At 43.2% G+C, this 17476-nt stretch overlaps 1 protein-coding gene across 4 annotated transcripts in view; it reads left to right on the top strand.

Annotated features, from left to right (window-relative positions):
* MTMR12 (myotubularin related protein 12) overlaps positions 1-17476 on the top strand; it is a 65369-nt gene that overhangs the window by 3696 nt on the left and 44197 nt on the right. The gene's annotated exons all lie outside the window — the stretch shown is intronic.

Here is a 17476-nt window from a genome sequence, read left to right as displayed (position 1 = left end):
CCCCTCTCTCTCAAAAATAAATAAACTTAAAAAAAAAAAATTAGACCCGTTTTCCACAACAGAAATACTGTGATGGGGAGATGTTAGGTAGTACAAAGAGCCAAAAAAAAAAAAAAAAAAGGCAGAGTGATTTTTAATGGATTTCTACTTCATCACCTTCTCTGGTGTGAGTATCAGTTCTGATTGTTCAGGACTGCCAGTTCTCTGGTCAGTTACCTTGAAATTGTAAGCACTGGTTTGGTAATTTATAGCGATTAGAAATGCTTATTGTCTGTGCCAGGAAGAAGCTGTAGAAAGAGGACCATTAGATGGTCCTAAGGGAAAGTTCTGATTTAGCAAGAGCCTGGTTCATTGTGATAAGGGAGTTGAATAAAAGCTTCAGGGTGCTCCTGCGTTGTTCTCTGAAACTAAGACCAGGAAGAATCCAGCTTTTAGAGTCTGTGGTGCTTGTGTCCATATTTGTATGATTTTCCAAGTATGATTTAAATGGACTTTCTAGTAGAATTTAAGTCAGTGTTTGACTTGAATACGCTAATAAGTTATCAGTTACTTGTAACTCACAATCCTCAGATCAAGAGTCGCATGCTCTACCAACTGAGCCAGCCAGGTGCCCCCCATTTGTGGATTTTTAGATTTGGGAGAGAATTTAAAGATAATCTCCACCACTGTACTCTTCTTCTGTAACACAATGTGGAAGTGCGGCCTCGCAAGGTTAAATGTCCTGTCCACACCACAGAAGTATTTCAGACCAGAGAGAACTGTCTCCTGGAGCCAGTGGTGCCCATGGCTAAGCCAGGCCCCCAGGAGCTTAGGGAATACATAGACATGGGAAGAAAAAGCAAGAAAAGAAACAAAGCTTGAAGAAGGGTCAAAAAAAAAAAAAAATCCAGACTTAAGAGCCAATTTTATCTTCTCATTTAACCCTTTAGGGAAAAGAATGCATTTGATTGCCTAATCTTCACTTACCGCCATATCTTTTCATGGAGAGAAGTGAACCTATCTATGATCTAGTGTTTTTCCAAGAGATAATGGCTGGGCGGGGGGGTATATATCAGAATAATAAAATGAATAATTACCAATATTTTTTAGGCACTTCTGTGTCCCAGGAACTGTGCTTCTCTCATTTCATCCTTTCAACTATCTTATGCAGTGGATACTATTCCCTCCGTTTTGTGTGTTTAGATGTGGAGAGAACCAGTGAAATTAGTACCTTGCTCACGGCCATAGCTGGCAAGGGGTGGTGCCAAGATTTAAACTCACGCAGTCTGACTCCAAGGCTGTTCTTCCGTACTTACATTTATGAATGCAGGGAGTATTATTAGTGAACATGCCTGTAGTCCTGATTGGCATTCACATGCTAAAATGCTTTCTCATTCGTGTTCTCTAGTAGCAGTTTTGTTCTTGGCTTTTGTTAGCTTCTCCACTAGGTGACTGTGAGTGGATACAAGGGCCCCTTGGAGATTCATTCAGCTGATACTTACTTAAAGCACCTGCAAGTAGGAGGCATTGTTCTAGAGGTTGACGAGGCATTGTTCTAGAGGTTGGGGATACAAAACAGATGAAATGATTGAGATTATTTTTGGTGGAACACTACTGTGCTGGACTACTGACTTTGATGAGTTGGGTGGATCCGTGGCTAGAAGAGATTGGCTTATCCTAAATCAGACTTCCTTGCTCAGTCCCAGCAATAAAAAATACCTTTAGGGGTGCCTGAGTGGCTCAGTTGTTTAAGCGTCTGACTCTTGATTTCAGCTCAGGTCAGGATCTCACGGTTCCTTGGATTGAATCCCAGAGTCAGGCTCTGGGGTGACAGCATGGAGCTTGCTTGGCATTCCCTCTCTCCCTCTTTCTCTGCCCCTCCCCGGCTTGTGTATGTACACACTCTCTCTCTCTCAAAAGAAATAAACTTAAAGATATACCTTTAAAAGCAAATCTAGATCCATTCACTTTTCTTTTTTAAAGACTCTTAACTTTTTTCCATTCCAAACTAATTTTTTGATGACTGCAGAATTTTCTACTTGAGCTTAGAGGTCATTGACAGTGATATAAAGGACATCAAAAGTTCTTCCTAAAATGACCACTTTCTTAGCTGTGGCTTTTATAGTCTGATGATCTCTCCAAAGCTTCCGCTTTTTCTCTCCTGCATGTGCTTCCTGCGGCATCTCCCTGGATCCTTTCCAATACCATTCAACTTCTGCAGATGGAGCATCAGAAGATGTCATGAGGCTACGTCCGGCAACACTTCCTGCAGCTTGATCGAACAGCTGCCACACTGACAGCCTCTGTCTCAGAACCCGATGCTCTCCTGCACCCTGCTTTCCTCTGTGATGGTGAAACCATCAAAATGTTGGCTACCATCACCAAATGTGATGGCTACCATCGAAATCTTAGGCTGAGGGCAACCCATACTAGAAATTTAAAGTTCTAGATTTTTCTCTGAGCATCTTCAACAAGATGTTTGACATTCTTGGAATAATTTCACATTAAACCATCCTGCATGACGGTGTTCTTAGAATTGGATTTTTTAAATCACTTTAAAAGATGTATACCTATTTTTATAAAGACAATATTAAAAAAAAGAAAGAAGAATGTAACAAAGTTGCAGACTTCCGAAGTTAGAAAAGTAAAATTACCATTAATTATGCTATCTTAACCAAAGCAGTTATTTCCAGTTGTTAGTATGTTCTTGCTTTGTTCCCAGTCATAATATATGTAAAAATGTATAACCTGCATGTGGTTGTCATGTTTGAAGATGGTACTGCTGATCTGTGACAGGAGAGTGTGCACTTTGAGTTGTTTTACCAGCAGGAAACTACCCTTAGTTTTCCATGAGTTATGCTTGTGGCTTCTGATGTGTTTTGGGGAGACAACAAGAAGATCGGTGGGTTTGCAGTTTAATGAATCATTTAAAATAAACCGCTTGAGAGAGGTTGGGAGGTAGGATTGAGCTGGAATAATTCTTTTTAAAAATTTTGTATGGAATAGTTTTTAAAAAAATTTTTTAAAGTTTATTTATTTTAATGCTTATTTTTGAGAGAGAGAGAGAGAGAGAGACTCTGAGTACATGTGGGGGAAGGACAGAGATGGGGAGGACAGAGGATTAGAAGTAGGTTCCATGCTGACAGCAGAGAGCCCTGTATGGAGCTCAAACTCGGGAACCTTGAGATCATGACCTGAGCTGAGTCGGACACTTAACCAACTGTGCCACCGAGGCACCCCAAGTTTGTTTGTTTATTTTGAAAGAGCACGAGTGGGGTGGGACAGAGAGGGAGAAAGAATTCCAAGCAGGGTCCATGCGGTTAGTGCAGTGAGCTCAGGAGCCATGAGTTCATGACCCCAGCCAAGGTCAAGAGTCAGATGCTTAGCCAACTGAGCCCTCCAGACGCCCGGAGCTGGAATAATTCTTGCAACCTCTAATCTTTTGTTGTTTTGGGAGGATGAAGAGGGGAGGTACAAATGGAGCAGAGTGAAGCTGCTCAAGAGCTAGAAGGGCCACAGGGCCACTTCTGTCCTCAGTCCCCTCTGCATGCCTCCAGGGTCACAACTCTAAGGAGGGCAAACAACCGCTTATTTTGGCTGTGAGTGAGGCCGTCCTCTAAGCCTTGGTTGTATTTCTACCTGGACGATGGAAATCATAATAACCTCTGATAGGTATATATGAACATTTATGAATATTAAGTGTGATTATGCAAGTCCTTAGAGTACTTGGCACATGGTTAACCTTTAGTAGATGTGGGCTATTGTTGCTGTCACTAAGTTGTTGGTCAGGACCATTTGGATGGTTTCAGAAAGTGCTTAATCATTAATCTTAGAATACAGAAATCTTTCCCAGCTAAGGTATTAATGAAAGTGGAGTATTTAGTTGTTGTGGTTGTTGCCATGGTATCATGCCCAGAAAATTCACTGTGTGGTAACTCTTTCTTAGAGTGTTTTTCACTATCTCTGAAAGTTTCTTTTCCTCTTTTCTTTGTTCCTTTATATATTTGAGAATGATTTAATTATATTTAAAATTCCAACCTAATGAGAACACTTACTCGTTGACTTTTTTCATTATTAACATTTGGCCTTTGACATTTTGCTAGTTTTGTGCTGGAGATGTATTTTTCCCTCTTCCCTCATTTCTTTTTTTTTTTTTTTTCTTTTTTCTTTTCTTTGCTTTTTTTTTTTTTTTTTTTTTCCTTTAAGTAATCTCTGCCTCCAACATGAGGCTTGAACTCACAACCCTGAGATCAGGAGTCGCATGCTCTATTGACTGAGCCAGCCAGGTGCCCCCTTTGTCCTTCATTTCTAATGACTCTATCATAGGCCAAATTTTGTCCATGTATCACATCTGTTCAATGGTTTACTTAAGATATGAGTAAGTAAAATCAGATTACCCCTGGAAGTAATAACTGTTTATTTAAAAGGCAATTGCAAGCCTGTGCTGTTTTGCTTTCATGGGTAAATACTTTTCCTAAAATAGTATAATCATCACTTTTACCTCCTGTGCCCCTGTCCTTCATTATTCCCTATAGACTTCAGTGGGGGAAGCCCTTCAGAGGTGGCATCTAAGTCCTCAGTCATTTGCTTTTGGGAAAGGGAAGGGTTGCAGCCACAAGAAAAGCAGGGCTTGTGAATGGAAGTCCTGGACACCTTGGTGAAATATTTTGAAGTCTGCCTTTCCTTTTTTTAATTTAATTTTATTTTTTTAAAGATTTTATTTTTAAGTAATCTCCACACCCCAAATGGGGCTCAAACTCACGACCCTGAGACCAAGAGTCACATGCTGTTCCAACTGAGCCAGCCAGACACCTGTCTACCCTTCCCTTATGACAGATTGCCAACCCCTGTTTGAGACAGTGGTCCTGAGCTGCTGGGTGTGTTGCTTTTCTTGCTAAGAGAGTTTTAAAATTCCCAAGAATACCTTGAAGGGAATGAGCCCAGATTTTTGGATAAAAAATCTCACTGTGTTACTACCTTTTCTCTAGACATACAATCGAGTTCCTGTTTTGCTTTAATCCCTTGAGATCCACTTCCCAGTGTGGTTTCACCTTTCAGATTTTTTTCCTCAACTGTAACATTGAATGACCATCTTCCCTGCAGGCTGACTTTGAATGTGATAAGAAATAACCACGTGTACATGACATGACTGCTAAGATGCTATTATTTAAAAAAAAATTTTTTTTTTTTGCTTATTTTTGAGAGAGAGAGAGAGACAGAGTGTGAGCAAGGAAGGGACAGAGCGAGAGGGAGACACAGAATCTGAGGCAGGCTCCAGGCTCTGAGCTGTCAGCACAGAGCCTGACACGGGACTTGAGCTCACGAACTGTGAGATCATGACCTGAGCTGAAGTCAGACGCTTACCCGACTGAGCCGTCCAGGCACCCCTAGATGCTGTTATTATTGATAGTCACTTGAATTGGGAGAATTGTTGATTGTGTACCTCCCATTTGCACTGTGTTAGAATTAGGAATGCATAAAAACAGTCTGTGCTCTCAGGGGGTTCACATTCTGTTAGAGAGACAGCAAGTCAACAGATGGCTCTAATGCACAGAAGTAGGTGCTGCCTGTTCATGAAGGAGGCGTGCACAGAATGCTTTTGGAGCACAGAAGGCTGCGGCAGCTTTCGGCCTCATGTGAAGGCAGCGTAGGACTTGGAAAGGGCAGTGTGAGGGTGGGTGCTGGTGTGGGGAGGAGGGGGATGATGTAGTGGGCAGGCAACAAGGACAGCTCGAAAGGCTCATGGGCATGTTGGGCCCAGGTGGTCGAAGCATCTGTCTCATACCTTATGTAAGGCGTGGTGGGGGGTGAAGTGGGCTAAATCCTGAAAAGTAGAATCCGAGGGGTGCTGCTAGGACACGAAGGCTTGTTATTCTGCTTTCTGCGAATACTGCTTTACCATGAAGTCAGTCTGGCCCTTTGTGAGCCTGTAGGCACCTTCTCGTTTGCTTCTGGTTCCCCTTGGTCCAAGACCACGGAAAAGCTCCTGTTCCAAGGCTTTTAGCTCCTTGCCAGCTATTCAGCTGACCTAGTATTTGTGTAGCAGTCCTGGGAGTGGGGCAGGAGGTTGGTGCACAGAAGGCAATGCCATGTGTGTTTGCAGCTGTTGTTAGTCACGTCAGTTAGCTTCGACTCTGAGATTCTGACAGCCCTGTAACTGCCACCTGCTACCTTTCTCCAGCACTTGTATACATTCCAGTGCTACCCTCTTTAACTTTTAGTGTAATGTGGTTAAGAGCACAGCTTTGGAATTAGAGCTCTGCTACTTGCCTTGTGGATTTGGTCTGGGTATTTAACTTCTCTGAGCCTCGGTTTCCTGACCTCTGAAATGGGAATAAAAATAGTTGTGTCTAGCTCATAAGATTGTTGTTAGTCTTAAGTGAGGCAGTCCATCGAAGTTAACACAGTACCCAATGTGCAGCAAAGCCTTATTAAATGTTAATTGTTGTAGTAGCTATTACCTTTCACCCCAGAAGCTGCAGGGGTGTGTGTGTGTGTGTGCACGTGTGTGCACGCGTGCATGTGTTCATTCTTTGGGCCACAAGTGCAGGTCCCGATAGTGGTGACATTTCTTATGTTCCCTTCTAGCATTGTTCTTCCCTTGCACTCTCAGAGGCTGGTCACCAGAGTGGGGGGGTGCTGTCCCTTTTGCAGGTGCCCACAAAGGACGCCTTTCCTCTCCATCCAGAGGGCTTCCCTTCCTGCATAGCTTTCTTTTTCAGTAAGCTCTTTCATGGATTCCTTCTCTGTCCTTCTGTCACAGTGTTTTTCCTTGTCTTGAAGGCATGCAGGAGGACCTGAGGTTTGGGCACTGTTTTATGTCCTGGGCCTTCTGTCCGATCCAGCGTGGCTATCTTCCTTTTAAATTAGCCTGCCAGTGGCCCCTTCTCTCCCCAGCCAGCCAGTTATACTCCTGGCCATCACAGTTTCCAGGGTTCCCTTGGGGGGTGCCCCCTTTGCTGGTTTGTCTTCACTTCCATTCATTCCGCCCTCTTTGCTGTGCTTGGAACCACAGACCATAGATGCTTACCTGGTCTCTCCCTCTACCCGAGTCACCCTGCACAGCATAGCCAGGTTCCTGCTGGGTGCAGCCTGCGTGTGTCATTTTCCCATTTAAGAGTCCTCCTGTGTGCCTGCCGCTTTCCCAAATCTTAACACCCTTTCCAGACTCACTGCAGATTCCTGCCTTCTTCTGGTTTGTTGAGAGAGTGTTAGTTTGCATTTGGGAGGCCAGGACTCTGTTCATTTTTTTCTGTGTGATTTTGAGGGAGCCCCCTTGACCTCTTTGGCTGTCATTTCCTGATTCATAGAGTTGGCCTAGGCAAGTGCTTTTGAACCTATTTTGCCCAAGGAAATTAAAACAAAAATTTTGTTAAGTTATTTGAGAGAGAGAGAGTATGAGCAGGGGAGGAGTAGAGAGAGAGGGGGAGAGAATCTGAAGCAAGCTTTACACTGTCAGCATGGAGCCCGATGTGGGGCTCGAACTCACAAACCGTTAGATCATGACCTGAGCTGAAACCAATAGTTGGATACTTAACTGACTGAGCCACCCAGGTGCCCCTCCCCCCCTTATTTTTTTTTTTAAACAGCATGGTTCTTTGGGGGAGCTTTTTCAAAATAAATACACTGTACCAAGTCCTGGTTTAGAGATTTGAATGGGCTTTAGGGTCAGGGAAGGGTGTATGTGGGGGGGGGCACCTGCTGTAAGTATCCACATTTTTTTTTTCTGTTAATTATTATTTTTTCCTTCAACCCCTATTGAGAACTGCTATTTCAAATGAAATCATAGGGGAAACCCAAATAGAGAAAAGTGAGCAAGGAGTGTAGTGGGAAAGGCTGCTGGCCAGGGAACACTGAAGGCCAGAGCCATTTCAGCCTCTCTGTGTTCGCCGGTCTTTCCTAATTGGCATTCTCCCTTTCTTTTTGCCCATGGTACAGGCCGTCTGTAGCTCTGGGTTCTTTGTTGCTACAGTCGATCATTTATTCTCTACTCCTTGTGTGTAATTGCTTTGTGTCTGCAGATCTTTCTCCAACAGAGCTGTAAGCTCCTTGGCCTGCAGTGCCACAGAATGTGGCCTCCTGGAGGTCAGCGTGGCTTCAGAGAGGACTGTGGCCATCCCACGAGGGGGCCTCAGGGGAGCTGGTGGGAGCATCGTTCTGAGCCTCTTTTTTATTTCTCCGGGAGAGTGATTGGGGTGGTGAGGTGAGAACTGTGGTAGACCGTTAGTGTGGTTCCTGACTCTGTTCTTGGTCTCTATACCCCAACAGTCATCTGTTAGAGTGATTGTTGTCAAGAAGCATGAATGAGTAATGCTTTTACTGTCATTCAATAAGTGATGAGCTGTCAAACCAGAGTGAGGGACTTAATTTGGGTCTTAGTGAGCAGTTACTTTTCTTCCTTTAAGAAAAAAAATCGAGATAAGGGGAAAAAGCAGTCTAAATGTGAATGCAAGGATTTAGAATGGGCACATGAGTAAGTATTGCTTAGCTGTTAGGGTAATGCACTGTTACAGGTTGTCTCCTGTTTCCCTGTCCTGAACACTTGTTACAGTTGAAAGGACGCTTGATGCTATTATTTTGTAATAGGAAAAAAGTTTAAGATTCGTAGTTACCTAGGGCTCAGAGTGGTGTTAGGGTGGTGTCAGGGAGAATAGGGGGGATGAATGCTAATGGGTACCATGTTTCTTTTAGGTGTGATGAAAATATCCTAAAATTGATTGTTGTGATAGTCGGATAACTGAATATACTAAACACCACTGAATTATGCATTTTAAGTAGGTGATTTGTATGGTGTATGCATTTGCCCTTTTTTTTTTTTTTTAAGCAAACTCTGTGCCCAATGTGGGGCTTCAACTCACAACCCCAAGGTCAAGAGTCATATGATCTACCAACCGAGCCAGCCAGACGCCCCTGAATTTGTATCCTAGTACAACTTTTACAAAAACAAAGTAAAAATCAAAAGTACTAAGCCAGGTGTTGGAACTCCTGTGAACAAGTTCTGGCTTCATCACCTGTTTAGCTGTATGAGTCCAGGCACACGATTTAACCTCTTGGAGCTTCATTGGCCTTATCTGTAAAGCAGGGATGAGAATACCTTACAGGATCATTATCAAGATAATGACATGGGACATGTGGAAGTGGACGTAGTGAAACCTTCAGCAAATTATATATTTATGTGTTTAAGTTAGACACATATTTTTGTGGATAATAGATGCTTAGTCTGAAATGTTATTGAAAGTTCCCAACAACCCTATGAAATGAACACTTATTAAAGGCTGAGACCTGATCTGCATGGTGAGTAAATAGCAGAGTCCTTAAAGACCAGATACCTGAACCGGCTTAGTCTGTGGTCTGTTACTTTGAGCCCAGACAGAGATTGTCAGTTCACCTCTTACTGCATGTCTGCTTTCCTGGCTTCAGATACTGTTTTCTTGTCAGAGTAATTGTTGCTTGTATGCCAGAGAGTGTATAAAGGGTATAGAGTGGAGCTGTGGTTAGCAGAGCTGTTACCTGGGCATGCTTTCAGAGGGGACTGAGCCTGCTAGCAGGCTGGCTCTAAAGCGAGTGAAGCCCTCTGGCCAGGAGCAGGGAACTAGCAGTCTGGGAACCAGCTCCAGGAACAAATCCTGCCTAGAGTTCCAGCTCCCTAGAATTGGACAGTAGGTACATTCATTTAGCTTCTAGGCTGTATCTTTAGTGATAGAGCTTCATATTTAAAGTCTGGCTTTGCATATGCCCCTGTCCTATTGATGGGACTAGAATGTGTTTCAGAAAGAAGTGTGACAAAAGTTGGTAAGACTTGGCACTAATCATATACTTCAGTACTGATCATACTTAGGTAGTAATTTAAAAAAATCTGTCAAGAACTATGCTTAGGATAGTTAAAGAATATTACCAGGAAGAAGAATTCCTTGTCTCTTTGTATGTTTCTGTTTATGCATTCTTTTAGTAGACTTTTCTTGACAATTTACTATCTGAGGCTAGAAAATACATACAGGTACAGCCTCCTCCCCCATTTTGTGTCATCAGTTGGGGAGGCTGACAAGGTAAGAGATTGTTGCAATACAGGAGGGAGGGGCGATCGGAGAGATCTTGGCGGAGGTCTTGAATTGTGTGGACGGTTGAATTGACTGATGGGTCCAGTGGCTTCACTGGGAGCTAGATGGTGACAGTGTGGCTGTGGTCACGGGAGCATGCAAAGTGAGAGGTGATGGTGGCTGAAAGTAAAAGCAGCAAAGGGATGGACAGATGTGGATGGATTCTGGAGCTATTAATAAAGCAGAGCAGACAGGTCATGAGGGGCAGGGAGTAGTAAAGAATGACTGCTGGGTCAAGGGAGGTGGGGGGGATGGGTTAAATAGGTGGTGAGGAAAAAGGAGTGCATTTGTTGTGATGAACACTGGGTAATGTATGGAAGTGTTGAGTCACTACATTGTATACCTGAAACTGATACTACACTATATGCTAACTAACCGGAATTTAAATGAAAACTTTAAAAAAAGAGGGACATCTGGGTGGCTCAGTCAGTTAAGTGTCCAGTTCTTGATTTTGGCTCAGGTCATGATCTCATGGTTTGTGAGATCGAGCTCTGTGTCTGCACTGATAGTGTAGAGCCTGCTTGGGATTGTCTCTCTCCCTCTCTCTTTATGCCCCTCCCCCGAATAAATAAAAATTAAAAATAAAAATAAATAAATATATTAAATATATTTTTATATAAATAAATAATTTAAAAAGTAAAAATATAAATAAAAATAACTTTTTAATGGTTTATTTATTTTTGAGAGAGTGCGCACACGCGTGCAAGCTGGGGAGGGGCAGAGAGAGAGGGAGACACAGAATCTGAAGTAGAATCCAGGCTGTGAGCTGTCAGCGCAGAGCCTGATGTGGGGCTTGAACCCACGTACAGTGAGATTGTGACCTGAGCCCAAGTAGGACACTTAGCCAACTGAGCCACCCAGGTGCCCCAGTAAATAAACATTTTAAAAAATTAAAAAAAAAAGAAATGAATGACTTTTGGGTGTCTGTTGATGGGGCCGATCATTGAGTCAGAGCCCAGAGGAGGATGAACAGGTTTGGTGGTGGGCAGCAGAGTGATGAACTGGTTTTAAAATGTGAATTTGGAGGATGTTAGGAACATTCCAGTGCAGGTGGGCAGGAGGCTGTTCAGGTGTGTAGGCCTGGAGCTTTTGAATAGAGATCTGGAGTGAAGAGCCCTTTGGGGGTCATCCGCTATATTGCTGGAAGTGACGTGAGTGGGAGAGCTTGTGCAGGGAACACGGGTCTTGTGAAGAGGGAGGAGGACCCTGCCTGGAAAGGAGCCTTGCAGAGGAGCAGACAGAGAGTGGTGGTTTGGCCTGGAACTAATTTCTGCTTATTTTCAGGTCTCAGTATAAATGACACTTCCTGAGGGGAGCAATCTTCTCTGACCCTGTGTGAGTGCGGTTTGGTGTTCCTGCTGTGTTCCCATCATGGCCTGTCCGTCCCCGAGAGCAGCACTTCGCACACATCTTTGTTACGCATGTACTGTGGTCGACTCCTGTGTGCTCTGGGTGGGGAGGCAGAGGCAGTGTGTTCTGTTCTCTCCTGGGTTTGCTGTGCTGGAGTACAGCAGGTGCGCGAGAAGTGATAGTTCATCGGTGAAAGAGGGTGCGAAAAGGCAGGGATAAGACGGTGCCCTGGAGAAGGATGTGGCCAGCAGGCAGAGGCAGGTTATATTATAGTGAAGAATATGATTCTGGTCAGGTAAACTGAGGCTCAAGTCTCACTTCACTCAACCTAGGTCGGCCTTGTTTTCCTCATCAGTAAAATGGGAACAGTAATGGCTGTTAACAGAGTTGTGAGGATTACATGAGATGATGCAGTCTTGATATGTAATCTTTTGTAGGCTTCCAGTATTTATTGCATTGTTCACCCACTGTTCCAATTATGACTTTTTATTTGTCTGGATTTAGTGAGAGCAGAAGTCAATTCTTATTTATCTTTTTATTCTCAGCATTAGGTATTTAGGATGTTCGGGAGCTGTTTGTTGAAATGAATTGGTATGTATTAGAGATGGGTCACCCCGCAGCTCTGAGTAACCAGACATTCAGCTTGAGTGTTGACTCACTAGTTTCGCTCCTCGGGCTCATCGGAGCCCTGTGCTTTGGGCCACTCCTTCTCAGAAACAGAGTTCTGAGAAGAGATGCCATTGACAACGTTTTAGTGCCAGGCCACGTGGATGATCCAGGTTCCGGTAGGTGTGTCTCCTTTGGGCCATCAGCTTGCGGAAGAATGGGTGGCAGTTGTCACAGATTGCCAGGAGAGGAGCGCTTCTGGCTCAGCGTGGGGTGGGCTTTTTAGATGATGTGGGGGCACTGGCAGGTCCTAGGGGTGGGTGGTACTCCCGCGGCTCCTTTTGATCTGTGGGGTAAACCGTGCAGAAACAGGAAGACTTGTTATTCATGCCCTTGTTCTCTTTTTAATTTAAAACAAACAGTAGCCAAAACATTGGGGTAAATGTTGAAATAAGGAATTAGTGACTACAAACCCCAACTCCCATCCTACCACTGTGGTAGAACTGTTCCCCATTTATGTTCAGCCACTGTTGTGACTGAACTCAGGCCACTGGGATACCCTAGTTTGGAAACTGTGGGCATGCTGTGACTGCTGACAGCAGTCTTTGCCATTCTTTTGCACCGTAATGGCACAAAATGTCCACACTCAGATGGAGTCGCAAGAGGTGCCACACAAATCCTTTGGTCCATTTGTAACTGCTACGTTTGTTGAAAATTTGCATCATTTTCTTTTTTTAATGTTTATTTATTTTTGAGGGAGAGAGCATGAGCAGGGGAAGGGAAGAGAGAGAGGGGGACAGAGGATCTGAAGCAGGCCCTGCACTGTCAGCAGAGGGCCCAGTGTGGGACTCCAGCTCGTGAACCGTGAGATGATGACCTGGGCAGGAAGTCGGATGCTCAATCTACTGAGCCACCCAGGTGCCCTGAAAATTTACATCATTTTCAAATGAGTTGGTTTTCAGGAGTCTTGCGGAGTTCAAGAAAAGTCTGTCAGTGTAACTAGGAGAACCAATTCTCCTTAATTATTAAAGAACCATACTTTTCTACCTTTTTTTCCTACCCATTGAACCAAGATACTTAATTGGGGTCAGCTAGGACTTTTATCCCATGTTTCATAGCTTTGGAAGTACAATTGTCACTGTTTGCTCTTAGGCAGCTGGGCAGGGAGTGTCAAGAGTTGAAGGATGGTGGGATAGAAGTAGTAAAGAGTTAAAATGGAGTCCAGGCCCCTCTCTGAAACCAGATGGCGATGTAAGTAAGCACACGGGCAGCTGTCACTAGAGGCTGGTTGGATTGGCTGTCGGATCCTGGGATGACGCCAGCCCCTTCCACGGCTGTCGTGCTCCTACAGTTCTTACTGGACAGGCTTCACAATTTCTGGTCTTTCTGGATGAATACCACATGCATGACTGTGTTCAGTGGAACACACTCTTTTCTCCAGCATTTTACCATATGATTAGAGCATTTAGTGATGCCATCTATAGTAATGGCTCAAGCCTAGTTATCATATCTTAAGCCATATGTTTCTCTGGTCCCTGCTCAAGTGGTTTTAAAACCTCTTTAAAACATCTCACTACTTAGTCATTGCTCATGAAATTAACAAAATCTTTTGAACACGTACCATGTGCAGGGCCTGTATTGGATTCTGGGGATATATGGTGAGCATAAAAACAGATAAGGACTTACCCTCAGAGTTTAGATTGTTGGGGAGACAGACTTAAATAATTACATAGAACAAATGTGAAATTGCAACTGTGACAAGGGCTAGGAGGGAGAGAGATACATAGGGCAGTGAGAACCTGGTAATAGAAATGGCCCTTGTCATGAGATCTGATGGATACACAAACTTCATAGGGCGGAGAAGTAGAGGAGAAGCATTTTATAGAAGGAGCATCCTGTGGAAACAACTCAGGATGAGAATGAGCATGGCAGGTATGGGAGGTTGGAAGGCCAGTGTGGCCAATGTGCAGACTGAGGAAACCAGATTGGACAGGTAGGTAGGGGCCAGGCTGCACAGGCCCATATCAAGTCATTGTCTTCATCCTGCCAATAATGCAAAGCAGACTGTGTGCTGAAAGGAACACTGCTGCTTTAGGGTGGAGAATGGATCAGAAAGTGGACAGATGTGGGTAGACCAGCTGCAAAGCGTGTGGTCCAAATGGGAGGTGGTAGCTTGAATTAGGTGATGCCGGTGGAGATAAGAGAGGAACATGAATTCTAGAAACATTTTTAACAGGTAATATTGATGGAATTTGGTGATAGATTGGATATTGAGGGTGATGGAGAAGGAGGTGTAAAGGGGGACTCTTAGGTTGACCTCTAGATTACATGCTCTTGAAGGGAAGCACAGAATTGTCCAGGCAGTATACAGCAGTATTAATTGTGGTTGGAGTGTCATGAATCAGAAGATTCCCATTGAACCCTGGAGGGTTTGTTGGGGTGACAGAGGCTTCGGCCTTAAGCAGACCCAGTGGAGTAAGTTACAAGAGGTAACTCAGCTGGGGTTGAAGAAGCCCCAGAGTTCTTTCCCATGCAGCCAGCCATTACTCCTGTGGGGCACATGTTTTTTGGTGTTTGTTTTTTCCCTTCAGCTTCCTTCTGCCTCTCTACAGCACTCTCTCAGGTTTTCCTTGAGAACTCTGTATGAATCTTGATTTAACTTGGTTTCAGGTGGGTCTGGCAGATACATTCACTGATTATTTTGTCCTGGTTTTCCTTCATTCCATGTAAGGGGCGGCATGTCCTATAAGGACACAGACTGGGCCAGCTACTGGGTTTGACTTCCACCTCCACATGTACTAGTTGGGTGTCTTCATCTACAAAATGGAGATAATAGTGGCTATAATAACACCACTTCAAGGGCTTGCTATGAGGATTACATGAGTTAATAAGTATAAAACCCTTTAACAATGCCTGATGCATACAACCCAAGAAATATTTGTCATTATTCACCTCTCAGGGCTGGTCTTTGAAGTATCCACTTTGGCATTTACAGATTGGACATTTATGATTTCTCTCTCTTTTTTAATGTTTATTATTTATTTTTGAGTGAGAGAGAGAGAGAGAGAGAGAGAGAGAATATGACTGGGGGAGGGGCAGAGAGAGGGAGACACAGAATCCAAAGCAGGCTCCAGGCTCTGAACTGTCAGCACAGAGCCCGACGTGAGGCTTGAACCCACAAACAGCAAGGTTATGACCTAAGCTGAAGTTGGACGCTCAACTGAGCCACCCAGGTGCCCCTATGATTTCTACAGTCCACAAGCGACCCCTGAGTCATGATGTGTAGTAATTTGTAATGTTGAGAGGGAAGAAATTGTAGTTACTTACCCAATTCTAAAGATCAAGTTGGGCAGCCTTTAATCACTCATCTAATAAATTCTCCCATGAAGACAACACCTTATACACACTCAGGGTGCAGCATGAGCAGGAGTAGGATGTACATGTGGGAATTTCATCTTGTCCTATAACCAACCCACTTTAAGATCCATATACAGACATGGGTGCTCCTTGTACCCTTGTTGATAACTGCTTCTCCTCTCTTCCATTCGACTGTGTTCATTCTCCCAGAATCAACAAGCAACGGATGTTATCACTCTTTTCTCTTTCTCAAAAACATTGAGATAGAATCTCCATATTTGTCAGTCTTTTTCTGTGGAGTTCAGAAAACTATTGTAAAATACAGGAGTGAAGGAACTATAGGATGTAGCCAATGAGAATCCATTCTGTCTTTCCTGATGCCTCCCTACCACCCAAAGAGATAGGTTCCCAAATTAAAAGAAAAATTCAATTTTTTGAAAGGAGGGTTTTTTTTTTAAAACGATTATTTTTTTAGTAATTTGTACACTGAACCTGGGGTTTGAACCCACAATCCCAAGATCAAAAGTCTCATGCTTTTTGGACTCTGCCAGCCAGGCACCCTGGGAGGGTTTTGTTTTTGTTTTTGTTTGTTTTGTTTTGTTTTTTTCTGATTCTCTTTGTATACCCTGATTTATTGGAGTCCTCTAGGCTATTTCTCCTCTTAGGACTGGTGTGTGTGTGTTTTGATTTGGGAATGGGTATTTGATGGTAGTGATTGTGGTACTTATTTTTTCCTGAATTATTTGTAAGAATTGGATAATGTATATTTATAATTATTTTGAAGTATGAACCAAAGAAGGATTAGATATTAGTGATGTTTGTCTACAGTGTGCCTCCTTAAATTCCACTGCTCAAGTGTTTCTATAGGTTTTTATTCTCAAGTTCAGCAGTTTAGTCTACTTTCAATAGAATCAACAGTCGAGAAAGTTTTACTTTTTGTACAGTATGCCTGAGCGGTCCATTCCTTGGATGTGGTATTCTTTTAAGGAAGCCATTAGTTTTCTCTCTTGGTCTTGTAATGGGTTCAAAGTACTTCATATTGTAGAAGATAAGACACAAAATGACCAGACCTAAGTCATTATGGGCTTTTATTATTTATTTATTTTTGAGAGAGAGAGAAAGTGTGAGTTGAGGACAGGCAGAGAGAGAGAGAGAGAGAGAGAGAGAGAGAGAGAGAGAGAGAGAGAATCCCAAGCAGATTCTACACTGTCAGCAGAGCCCAGTGGGGCTCGAACCCATAAACCGAGAGATCATGACCTGAGCCTGTCAGACACTTAATCAGCCGAGCCATCCAGGTGCCCCTGTCATTGTGGGCTTTTAGAAAACAAATCCTATTAATAGAAAAATGCCATTTCTTTTTCCTTTGCTTCACATATTCCTGTATCCTCTGTCTTACAGAATTAGGACCAACTTGGGTGTTGCTAATTGCAGGAGTTTCTGATCCATAAAAAAAAGAATTGAGAGGCCTCCTGAGTAGATTCAGTGTAGTTTAATGTAGGAAAAAGGACTGAGAGAGAAGTAGAAATTATTCTTACCTGTGACAGAATCTTGAATAATTGCCCCTCTCATGTAGGATATTTGAATTCTTTGTTTATTCCTTAAAGGAAAGGACGAGAGAACGAAAGAAAAGGAAATCAAGAAGCACAGATACTGCTATGTCCAACAATTACAGCTCTCATTTACTGAACACGTGTGCCAGGTGTTGGTACACATTTTTCTTCAGGCCTCATATTAGGTAGTATTGTTTCCATTTACATTGGAACAAACCAAAACTCAGGTTAAATGTTATGCCCAAGGTCACGTCTATAGATAGCAGAGCAGGGTTTGAACTGTGGCCACATCTGTATCCTTATTGTAGTGCAGGCACTGAGAGAAGTTTGGAGAAACAAGAGGGAAAACAAAAATTATTTGTACAATGCTGTATTAATAATACAGCTTTCTGCTGTAAAAAAAAGGTAAATTTCATTCCCACCTAATATGTGGGTGCAAATACATTTTCCCCTTCAGATTTTCTGTTTTAGCGGAGAAAACAAGTGTATTAAATGTCCATTTTAGAGCATGGAGCGACTTTGAGGAAATAAAATGTC

This window comes from Panthera onca, chromosome A1 (assembly GCF_046562875.1).
Source record: "Panthera onca isolate mPanOnc1 chromosome A1, mPanOnc1 haplotype 2, whole genome shotgun sequence".
In the NCBI taxonomy this organism is placed as follows: Eukaryota; Metazoa; Chordata; class Mammalia; order Carnivora; family Felidae; genus Panthera; species Panthera onca.
The sequence above is the reverse complement of the archived record's forward strand: the minus strand, read 5'-3'. Positions and strand labels throughout refer to the sequence as shown.